Here is a 12,975-nt window from a genome sequence, read left to right as displayed (position 1 = left end):
TAAGGGATTTAATGGCTAATAACATTTCATCTTTAGTGATGGAAGAGTAAAGTCCACTTTTATCAGATTGGGAAATCTTGGGTAAATCACAGGAAGTTAAAAAGGAGTCAATTAAAGATTCATCGTGAAAATCAGGTTTGTTATATAATGTAGAATATAACTTCAAAAATTCATTAACAATATCATTTTGAGAAAAAGCAATTCTTCCATGAGAACTTTGAATTGAATTGATTTGAGTTTTGTCCTTTTTTATGCGTAAATAATTAGCTAAAAGTCGGTCATATCGATTGGCGTTAAAACTAAATCTGGCTTTAGCATTAGAAATTTGAATGCCTGCTCTCTTACTAAGGATGGAGTTAAATTCATATCGCAATTTTTGAAGTGTAAACCTATACTGGGGATCATAAGAGGTAATAAAGAGTCTTTCATGTTTCGCAATTTGTTTTTGTAATTCTTTAATGGACGCATTGAAGGTTTTGTTGTCATGTGCCATAATAGAAATTGTTACCCCCTAAAGCTTTAAATGCATCCCATCTGTTAATCAAATAGGTAGAACCTTCTGAATTAAATGAAAAATAATCTTTAATGGCTGATAAATGTTTTGGTTTGTTCTTTTCATTTAATACAATACCAGTATTCATTCGCCACCTAGATTGTTTAGTATATGTTGATTCTAAATTCAAAAGTAATGAAATCGGGGCATGGTCAGAGATATCAATGCTACCATTTCGAGGATCTGTAACAGAATTAATTAAGTGTCTAGAAATTAATAAGCAATCAATTCGAGAATGGGTGCTATGAGGGTTGGAGAAAAAAGTAAAACTTTTTTTCTGTGGGGGAAATGTAATCTCCATATATCTACTAATTTAGTGGTTTGAATAAAAGCTTTGAACGCGAAATACACTTTAGAAGGATGACATTTAGTAAGAGAAAGTCTATCCAATAAAGGATCAGAAATTATATTAAAATCCCCTCCAACAATTAAAGGAACATATCCAACCTTTAAGACCTCTGTAGCAAGAGTTGACCAGCACTTAGGATCATCTACAGTAGGACCATAAACATTTAATAAAAATAAGAGTGTATCATGAACTTTAATTTTTGCTAATATATATCTACCATCAGCATCAGAATGTTTTCTTAAAATATGACAGTGTATTTTTTTCGCAAACAGAATAGCCACACCATTTTTCTTACCAGTAGCAGAAGAGACAATCATATCAACCCATTTCTTTTTCATGTAATCTAAAATGTTCTCGTCAATATGAGTCTCCTGAATAAAACAGATATCAGCGTTATGCCTTCCTACGTAATCTAGAATTTTTGTACGCTTAACTGGAGGACGGAATCCTTTGACATTTAATGACACTACTTTCAGATTATGAACATTAGCCATAGTAGAAAAGGATAAGAAATGAGATCCAGAAGAAAGGTGTAGGAAAAAGTAAAGTAGAGGAGATAAAGGATGAGAAAAAAGAAGAGAAAAAAGTAGCTCCAAAACAAACCAAAGGATAGAAAAAAAGAAAAAACATGGGAAAAACGACAAACGGAATACATAAATGTGAAATGTGAAACACACACACTGTTTACAAGTATGGCCGGAACTGCTGGAGTCCTACAGAAGAAAATCTTAGTATCCTGTCAGAAAAGGCAGAACTGTTCTAACTCAAGTATTGGAGTCATGAGTATCCATTGAATGCTGAGACTGTTGTTCAATAAAATATTTCAAATCTTCAGGACGTTAAAAGGATTTGGAGAAATTATCTGTGAGGAGGAGCCCGCCTTTACTCCCTTAATCAGCCCCCACCGGAGTCTTGTCAATGATCTGCCTGGCCCGGACGATCGACGGTTAGCTAACCCGGAGACCTCTTCCCTACAGGAGATTCCTGGCCAATGGGAAGCAAGTGGGACCATTAGGAGGGCGGAGCAGATGACGGAAAGAAGAAACCCGGAAGACGCGAGGAGGAGAGAGGACGCGAAAACCTCAAGGAAGACCAACACCGAGGACCCGCCTGTGGACACCGAGGACCCGCCTGTGGACACCAAGGACTCGGGAGCGGACGAAGACGAGGCCGCCGCCAGAGAGGACGAGACCTGGTCCGAGGAGTGGTGGCTAACCCCGGAGGACGCCCAAGTGCCGCCGTAGCTCTGGGGAGCTACGGCTACCACGGTGCGTGAACTGGGCAGGGGGGTTGGAGAGTGGGAGTCGGTAATTAGGGTTTGGTGTTGGGTTTGCCTTTTTCTTTACGGTTCTGTCCTTTTCTTTAGTGCTGTTTTGGCCATAGGAGCGGGGCGCCTATTACTTCAAGGGAGGGGAGCAGGCATGTATATGTTGACTGGCACGTCGTAAAGGTCTCGACTCGTGTCTATGACCGTGGGCTGCCAGTTTGATACCAACAGACAACAACCTGGGCTCTAACTAGACAGTGCTGTAATTAATTAAAGGGCATTGAAGCGGTCCGTGTTCTGACCCTATCTTCCCTTTTCCCTTACTACGGGCTTGTATACTGAATCAAGGACAAGCCATCAAACTTAACCTGCATATCTATTTAGTTGCACATTATTATTTCCTTTCCCCTCACTAGTCCCCCCCTGAGCACATCAGGATTTCTTTTCATAAACTTGGTGACGGTGTCCTTTTAAATCGGGACGACCATACTTACCATCTGTGTCTCTTCTCTCTACACGCTACCCGGGGAACCACCACCAACACCCACCTGGAGAAAAGAAGAAGTTGCCCGAGGGACTCCGGCCTCCAAATTGGATGTTCCACCACCAGAAGATTCCTTTTATTTTCTACCTTTGTTTTGTGTGTACAGTCCTTAAATAAATACGCCAAAATAGATCCACGCATAAGACCTCCTAGCTTCTTTTTCCGCCCGTCCCTCTCACATCTGGTGTCAGAAGTGGGATCAGGAAAAATGGAGGCGGCGTTTAAGAAAATGGCGGAAGGACAAGAACAACTGGGCAAAATAATGGAGAAATTCCTAGCTGTTGCAGAGGAAGATAGGGAGACACTCCACAGGACTTTGACTAACCAAAACCAAGCCCAGGAAAACGTGATAGGAAAACTGGCAGATACACTCAGCCAACCTCGTGGACATACCGGTTTACCCTCAGTAGTATTGCAGAAATATGTTGAGGGAGAGGATCCTGATTTTTTTCTTTTCTAATTTCGAAAGGATGGCGAGAGCGGCAGGGTGGTCCCTAGACAAATGGGGACAATACTTAGGTCCCCTTCTCTCAGGAGATCTACAGGCGGCCTATCAAGCAGTGAATCCACAAGGCCTTACACCTTACAATGATGTAAAGAAAAACATCCTAGAAAGACTAGGGATAGATGAGGATACATACAGGATAAGGTTGAGACAAATCAAAGAGGGACCACAGGAAACTCCCAGGGCTCTGGCCTACCGAATTAGAGACATGACTGATAGATGGCTGAAACCCCAAACAGCTACTAAAGACAAAATAATGGAGAAAATCTATCTAGAGCAGTATTTGAGTTCGCTGTATCCCCATATTCAGAAATGGTTACACCAGCATACCGGCTTGACTTTAGAAAGAGCCATCGAGATAGCCAGCGCCTTTCATAGGGCCCAAGAATCACAAAAGGGACGAGAGGAACACAGTTGGAAGAGACCAGGGAATCCTCCCATCAGACGAGGGAATTCTTCCACCAAAGCATATATACAACCCACTGTCAAATCTGAATCAGTTACTCTATTACCCGGTCCTATGACTCCACCCATCCAGGCATCGCCTCCACCAGGTCCCCAGTGTTATAATTGTGGGGCCTTAGGCCATATAGCTAGGGTTTGTCCCCAGAAAGAGGAGCCTATGGAGGTGGGGCTCACCCGCACTTACTATTGTAGTCCTTCCGGAACTAGCTGCCCCTATCATAGAGAGGTCCTAGTCAATGGGGAGAAAAGACAGGTCTTGATAGACACTGGGTGCTTGCAGAGCGTGATACAACCCCAAGCTATACCCGGAGGTATTCCACCCCTCCTAGGTGAGGTGGACATTCAATGAGTTCATGGGGACACCCGGAGATACCCTGTGGCCGACATCCAAGTACAGTATGAGTCAGACCTTGCTGCATATCCCCTCCGAGTAGAACTGGTTCCCAAACTCCCTGAAGTCCTGGTATTAGGGAATGACTACCCCCACACGTCAAAACTAATAAAAGAAACATGGATGGAGGGGGAAGAGAGTAGAAACTCTGCCCCATTTTCACAAGACTCAGAGCCAGGATTCCCCGAAGGTAAACCAAAGAAGAGTGGAAAACGGAAAAAGCGAGAAAAAAGGATTGGACCAGAGTAGTTTTAACTCGGAAAATCGATCCACCTATTTGGCAAGGCGATCAAGGATTCCATTCAACCCAAAGAGAAGACCCCACTCTCAAAGAAGCATGGAACAGGGCTCAAGACGAGGAAGACCCAGACCAAGTAGGTACCCAGTTTGTTTGTAAAAAGGGGTTACTCTATCAGATAGGGGGAGGGATATGCCAGTTCAATTGTTGGTACCCCAACAGTATAGAGAAAAGGTATTATTCCTAGCCCACAGTCATTTATTGGGTGGTCATTTTGGAGAGGAAAAGACAGAGAAATCGGTGTTATAAAAATTATACTGGCCTGGCATTTACCGACAGATACGACAGTATTGTAAGGAATGTCCAATATGTCAAAAAAATAGCAGAGCTACCCCCCCCCCCCGAGAGCTCCTTTACATCCACTGCCCATTATTCAAGAGCCTTTCTCGAGAGTAGGTATGGACATAATCGGACCCTTGCTTCCCTCCCGAAGCGGTTGTCGGTTTGTTCTAGTTCTGGTGGATTACGCCACCCGTTATCCAGAAGCTGTGGCTTTATGTCAACCCAATGCTATGCAAATTGCTAAAGCAATGATCAACATATTCTCGAGGGTGGGGTTCCCGAGAGAGATAATAACAGACCAAGGGACTCCCTTTGTCTCCCGTCTTTTAAAACAGGTCTGTCTCATGTTGAACATTAAGCAAATTAGAACAGCAGCCTACCACCCCCAGACTGATGGGTTAGTGGAAAGATATAACGCAACATTAAAAACCACTTTGAAAAAACTGCTGGACCTTGAAGCCCGTAAATGGGAAGAGATGCTTCCTTTTCGCTATTAGATGTAAAACCCAAAAGAGTACGGGGAACTCCCCATTTGAATTGTTGTACGGACGCCAGCCACGTACTTTATTGGATATGCTGAAAGAGGAATGGGAAGAGGTTCCAGAAGGAATGAAACCCCTTCCAGAATATGTCCTACAGTTAAAAACTCATTTGGGACAAATCTGCAGTATAGTTGCCTCCCACATGGAACAAGCTCAGGCTGCACAAGCGACTCAATATAATAAAAAGGCTAAAGATCGAAGCCTGGAGGTCAATGACTTTGCCCTATTAATGATGCCTTCATCATATCACAAATTACTAGGACAGTGGCAGGGTCCCTATCGGGTCATTGAGAAAGTTACTCCGGTAACCTATAGATTGGAATTGGATCCAAAAAGGAAAACGAACACCCAAATATACCATTTTTGCTTGGGATTCCAGAGTCATCCTGTTTATATCAGCAAAGTATTGATGGTGATTTGCCTAATCAAGAACGTCAGGAGTTGGAAGCCAGACTTAAACCCCTCTCTGGTGTGTTTTCCCTCGAACCGGGGAGAACAACGATTGTAGAACATACTATCAATACTCCATCAGGCAAGAAGGTAAAACTGCGGCCTTACCGTATCCCAGAATCACGTAGACAAGCCGTAGAACAGGAAGTGGAAAAAATGTTACAAATGGGCATAATAGAACCATCTAAAAGCGAGTGGAATTCGTCCATAGTTTTAGTACCTAAGCCCGATGGGTCCATCCGTTTCTGCATCCACTTTCGGGAGGTCAATAAGATCTCTCAATTTGATTCCTATCCCTTCCCGAGAGTCGATGAGATGGTGGAACGACTTGGCACGGCCCAGTATATTAGCACTTTAGATCTGTGTAAGGGATACTGGCAGGTCCCATTGAAACCCCAAGATAGGGAAAAGACGGCTTTCTCTACTCCCAGTGGGTTATACCAGTTCAAAGCCTTGCCTTTCGGCTTACATGGGGCTCCGGCCACTTTCCAAAGATTAATGAATCATGTCTTGAGACCCCTGTGTAAAATTTGCAGCGGCCTACATTGATGACATAGTTATTCACAGCTCATCATGGGAGGACCATCTTTCCCACCTTGCCAGGGTCATCCATGAACTGGAAAAAAGTGGATTGACCATTAATCCTGCCAAAAGCAAATTGGCTGCCCGTTCAGTGAAATATTTGGGATATCTTCTGGGAGAGGGATATATAAAACCCCAAGAAGAGAAAGTAGCAGCTATAACATCCATTCCCTTTCCTAAAACAAAAAAGAGCTAAGAGCGTTCCTTGGGGTTCTAGGATATTACAGGAGATTCATTCCGAATTTTTCTCAATTGGCTTCACCCTTGACAGATTTATTAAAAAAAGAGACCAAGACAGAACAAGAATTAAAACAACCGTCTCCTACCCTTACAGAAGCCTTTAAAAAGCTGAAACAGGCCCTCACTTCTCGACCTGTCTTACTTAGCCCCAACTACACTAAACCATTTGTCTTACAAACGGACGCCTCTGACACAGGTTTAGGGGCGGTATTATCCCAAATGGACTCACATGGGCAGGAAAGGCCTATACTTTACATCAGTAGGAAACTGTTTCCCCGAGAAAAAAGGTACGCAGTAATTGAAAAAGAGGCCTTAGCAATTAAATGGGCTGTAGAAACCCTTAGATACTACTTAGAGGGCCGAGAATTCACTCTATATACTGATCATGCCCCACTCGAATGGTTAGCTAAAAACAAAGGACACAATGACAGGATACTGCGATGGTTTTTAACACCCCAGCCATACAAATTCCGGACACAACATCGAAAAGGAAGAGAACAAACAAATGCTGACTTTTTGTCTCGATATCCGCTTGATCCTTTTCTTGCTGGCAAGAAAGTTAGGGAAGGGGGATGTGAGGAGGAGCCCGCCTTTACCCCCTTAATCAGCCCCCACCGGAGTCTTGTCAATGATCTGTCTGGCCCGGACGATCGAGGGTTAACTAACCCGGAGACCTCTTCCCTACAGGAGAATCCTGGCCAATGGGAAGCGAGCGGGACCATTAGGAGGGCGGAGCGGATGACGGAAAGAAGAAACCCGGAAGACGCAAGGAGAGAGGATGCGAAAACCACAAGGAAGACCAACACCAAGGACCCGCCTGCGGACACCGAGGACCCGCCTGTGGACACCGAGGACCCGCCTGTGGACACCGAGGACTCGGGAGCGGACGAAGACGAGGCCGCCGCCGGAGGGGACGAGACCTGGTCCGAGGAGTGGTGGCTAACCCCAGAGGACGCCCAAGTGCCGCCGTAGCTCTGGAGAGCTACGGCTACCACGGTGCGTGAACTGGGCAAGGGGGTTGGAGGGAGGGAGTCGGTAATTCGGGGTTGGTGTTGGGTTTGCCTTTTTCTTTACGGTTCTGTCCTTTTCTTTAGTGCTGTTTTGGCCATAGGAGCGGGAAGCCTATTACTGCAAGGCAGGGGCGCAGGCATGTATATGTTGACCGGCACGTCGTAAATGTCTTGACTCGTTTCTATGACCTTGGGCTGCCAGTTTGATACCAACGGACAACACCCTGGGCTCTAACGAGACAGTGCTGTAATTAATTAAAGGGCATTGAATCGGTCCGTGTTCTGACCCTATCTTCCCTTTTCCCTTACTACGGGCTTGTAGACTGAATCAAGGACAAGCCATCAAACTTAACCCACATATCTATTTAGATGCACAGTATTATTTCCTTTCTCCTCACTGGTCCCCCCCTGAGCAAATCAGGATTTCTTTTCATAAACTCGGTGACGGTGCCCTTTTAAATCGGGACGACCATACTTACCATCTGTGTCTGTTCTCGCTACACGCTACCCGGGGAAACACCACCAACACCCACCTGGAGAAAAGAAGACGTTGCCCGAGGGACTCCGGCCTCCAAATTGGATGTTCCACCACCAGAAGATTCCTTTTATTTTCTACCTTTGTTTTGTGTGTACAGTCCTTAAATAAATACGCCAAAATAGATCCACGCAAAGACCTCCTAGCTTCTTTTTCCGCCCGTCCCTCTCACATCATCCTTCCAAATACGCATCGTCAATGGGTCAAAAAGTCCATACTTGAAACCAAGACGTCGAAGATGAGGACGGAAAGCAGAAAATTCCTTGCGAATTGCGACAGTTTCTTTGGCAAAATCTTGATGAATAAAGATCTTATTTCCATTAACCATCAGTGAAGGAATTTCTCGTGCTGCTTTTCTGATTAAAACAAAGTGATGGTGACGAAGAACCTTAAAGATCATTTGTCGTGGCTTGGAGTGATGAGGGTTTCGATGGGAAGGAATTCTGTGTGCCTTATCTATTTTTCAGGAAATTTAAGCTGCAAAAGACCAGGAATCAGATTTTCCAAATATATTCTGCAGTTAGCTCCTTTAACATCTTCAGGTAAATTAAAAATGCAAAGATTGTACTGCCTATTGCGATTTTCCAAATCCAGCAATTGAGAACACAAAGGTGAAATTTTTGCCACTAGAGGAGTGAAAGAGTCAATTTTAGCTTTATTATCCTGAATTTTAATTGAATTATCTGAAATTTTCATGGATAAACTAGCCATTTCCTTGCGTATATTTTTAACTTCTGACGCAATGGACCCTGTATTAACTCGCAAAGCTTGAATCTCCTCTAATATTAAAGGTAAGGAAGGCTCAGATGACTTCACAACCTTAGATTTAATAGGAGGTGGGGATACTTGCTGCCTCCTTTTATTATTAACAGTAACTTTATTTTCCATTTTCTCAAAAAGTAAAATGGAAACAGCAGAAATAAAAGAATCCAATCCAAAATGCAGCAAATATTGCGGAAATGAATGAAAAACAACTGGTGCAGCAGCTAAAATAGGCTGGGGTGTGGCTAGGCCCAAGCCAGGCCCTTTCTTAGAATCGCACTCCGCCCCCCTGGCTGAGAAACCCGGCTGTACCTCAGAGCTGGGCTGGGTCCAGGAAACAGTCTGTGGAAAAAGCGACTTCCAGGGCTCCAAAAACGGCGAAATTCGCTACACAATACAGGTGGCCAATCCTTAAACTTTCCGACCGCTTTGTGTGCAATCTCTGACAGGAATCGTCATTTTAATCGATAAAACGGGTGCAAAAACGCACTAGAGTAGGAGCGCGGCGGCCATCTTTGTTCGCGCGCTCGCGCGTCTCTTGTCTCAAGTGACTTTTGATCTCAAGTGCCTCTGCAAAGAAGGACATCTGCCTTTTGATTAGTTTTGATGCTATCGGACACTCCATAAGCGTAGCCGCATTCATGTAGGTTTTAGTCTCCTCCTTTCCTGGGTCACCTTGGTGCCTTATTCTTTAGGGAAGTGTTCTTGCAGCTCTTAATCTTTTACTATAATTTTATAGGCTAATTGTTACATGGGTTACCTTATTGAACCGGTCCAACCCTTGAAACCTGCTCTCTCATGTTTCAATACTATGGACACCATGTTTCTCAGGTACCTCCCCCACAATCTGATTTTCTCCAAACATACCTCATGTTATCCGATGCTTAAGTGGGTCCTGTGCACTATGCGTTTTGATGCACTCCTGGCTGTGATAATCAATGCAGCTCACACTCAGCCTCATCGTCTTGGCAATCAGGAAGCCACAGAATTTAAGGGAAACTGCAGGTGTCCAGTGAGTCCACTCACCCTTGGAGTTCAGAGCAGGTTTATCTTCTCTGTGAACCGTTGCTTGCCGGTTTCTGCGCTGCTGCTTGACCCCAATAATCAAATGAGGCTCTAAGTATAACACCTTGCTAGAGCACACAAAAAAAGCCATCATGAGGCCTGTAAGCTTCATCCCGAATACTAGTTGCATCTCAATGGAGAGTGTGGTAGGTCAAAGGTAGCAGGTACAAGGTGCGCCCTGCCCACCCTAATCTTCAGGTTGTCCCAGATGGAGAACACTGGGTATTTGGCATCTCTATTTTAGAACCATATGAGATAGTCCAACAACAGTCATCTTCCTCCAGGAAATATGAATCAATGTTTTCCTAACAGACCACTGGAGATCTGCTCATAACTTTTAAAGTCTTCTGAACTAAGGTGATTTTTATCTTTGTTATAATTTATGCATTATCAATTTGTTCAAACATATTGCAACAATAATGCAGATAAGAACAATACAAACAAAACATTGCACATAAAAAAGGGGGGATGGTAGACTGGAATAGATCCAAACAGTAATCGGTGTACATAATAGCATCTCACATTTCATGAAATATATCTGTACTGTAACTACATTTATCGTACGCAACCTTTTCTTTGTAAGCCATGGACCTGGGATTTTGGAACCCTGAAGGGGCGTCTATTTTTTGCTATGATTTACAGTTTATCAATTTTTTGATTTTAGCCACTATTAAAGCTCATACATTTAATAATTCAGAGAGTCCCTCTCTCATTGGTAACTAAATGAATAGAATGGCTGTCTTCTTCATACCAATACCATACTAAGCCTATTACAAACCTCTCCTCAAAACTAGCCAACAAGAGATTATGTAACACATGTAATAACTTGTATTCTTGTTCTTCACATTTCCAATATTTGTTTACTATTGACTGTAATTTGAACATCTTTTGGGGGCATCAATACATGCTGAATTCAATCTTCTACAATACAAGTATATAATGAGCCTAGATTTCTTATATCTTAATCGGGGTGCTTCTGATATAGATAAATCCTCTCCAGATTAAGATCTGATTCAATATAATTAATTCCATGGTTTTCAACATTGCAATAAACATTGTTGTAAGTATCTTAAGCTCTATTTAATATACTCTCTTCTTTTTCCCTTATGAGCAGTAATTTTAAGGGAGGATCCGCCTTCATTAGGGCGCCTATTGGGCTCATAGATGTAAAATAACAGTTTATTAGCTGTTTCTACATATCTAAGTCTAAAGGACAAATATTGCAATCTGGTCTGATACCGCCAAACAGACTCTTTTTAACCATATTTCCATGTTGTTTCTTTTTTAACGAGAATTCTAGCTTTGTACCAGCTTTTCCACAAATGTTTTAAAATTTATTTTATAGTGTTCCAAACACTTTATTAAACCATAATACTGAATGAAGTATTTGGTTACAATATAAAAATAATCAAATAGACCATCTGTAATAACTAGATTAGCACACCCATAATTCCAAACACACATTACTGGTTTCAGTATTACACACACGTAGAAAATATAGTCTCAGATCCAACATCATAATCAAAATACCTAAAGGTAACAGTAGCATTTTATATTGCATGTAAAGAAAGAAAATAAAGAGAAATAAGAAAGGCAAGGGTGTCAAATACTAGTGCTGTTTTTAATAATAATTCCAAAAATGTATATTTTTATTCATTTTATAAACATTGACAAACATCAAGTCAGCAATGACAGCTCTCCCACTAGAGAGTTACCAGTACTGGTCAACAAACAGGTGACAACCCCCACGTGCCTGACCAGACATCAGCAGCATGCTGTCACTTAAAGTGCAGACTCCTAACCCGCTTAGAGTAAGTTCAGGCATATGAGGACCAAGGGGGGAACTTCACTCCTAGACATTACCAGAGACGGGTCGCGTTCCTTCTCTAATGATGTATCCACCATCACACACCAATACTTTATGTCCTTAGAAGCTCCACCATCAGTACGTACCATTGAAAGCTACATTTCTTCACCCAACACCCACGTCCGCGCATCACTATACCATATCTCTCTTGAGGGACCCCCTGGCTGGGTCTAATGGATAATTATTCTATGCTTTGCTAACAGCAATACCAGTGACGCAAACAAATAACAGATTTTTCTTCTTTTAAATGTATTGGGTGTAAGCCCAGTATAGAGTTCCTCAGGCAACAACCAACCTTCTGAGATGGTACTGCAGTCACCAAATTCCATTAGTCTTTAACAACCAGACATGACCATAACGTTAAGGAACTCAGCTGCAGGCTGTTCACATTTAGAACATTACTCCATCTGCATCGTGCAAATTTTACTAAGGATACAGGGGGTTAGATAGGCTCGACTGAGAATCTTAAACTGTACTCGGAACCTGACATTACTAGACAACTTTTTGTGGTACTTCAGTACCCTGTCCCACTAGGAATCTGTAAATAAGTCATCAGTAACTGGCTCCCACTTAGCTTGTTTAGTCAAGGGAGGATATGTCCTATCTTGCACCATTGCCTTATAAATCAAGGATAGACATCTGCCCTCCTGTAATCATGCCACGGAATTCCGTGTTGTGTGAGAGTCTGGAGGTAATCCTGGAAAACTGTCCGACACATACACAACGGTGCAGCCACTTTAGCAACGTTCAAAACTGGCCCAGTCCAATCTTCCATTTTAGTCTGGCTTACTCGAGTGTTCTGAACATTAACCACTCGTACAGATCCCCATCTCCTGACAGCACCACTCCAGCCAACCCATCCTCTGGGCTACCAATTGAAGATCCTGGAAATCCAGAGAGGTCCAGATCTCCTTGTCAGACATGAAAGGAGTGCCTCCACATACCTACAGACACAGTCCTAAACCTGAGACATCAGGGCCAAAAGATGTGGCAGCATCCAGGACTACCCCTGTAAAGTAGACTGTGCCATGCCAAACTCCCCGATGGGTAGCAGCCTTCAAGAAGCTCCTTTTCCCTATTAGGGGCCTCTAACTGTCACAGCAGAAGGTGCTGCAGCTGTGAGGCCAAAGAGTAATATTCAAAGTCCATGAGTGACACCCCACCCTCCTCAATTGTAAATTCAAGTTTTCTCAGTTTAATCCAGGGATGTGCGTCATTCCAAAGCAATAAAGTAAGCATCTTGTTGATTCGAGTCTTGAAGATTTATA

Source organism: Lissotriton helveticus, chromosome 3_1, assembly GCF_964261635.1.
Source record: "Lissotriton helveticus chromosome 3_1, aLisHel1.1, whole genome shotgun sequence".
Lineage (NCBI taxonomy): Eukaryota > Metazoa > Chordata > Amphibia > Caudata > Salamandridae > Lissotriton > Lissotriton helveticus.
The sequence above is the reverse complement of the archived record's forward strand: the minus strand, read 5'-3'. Positions refer to the sequence as shown.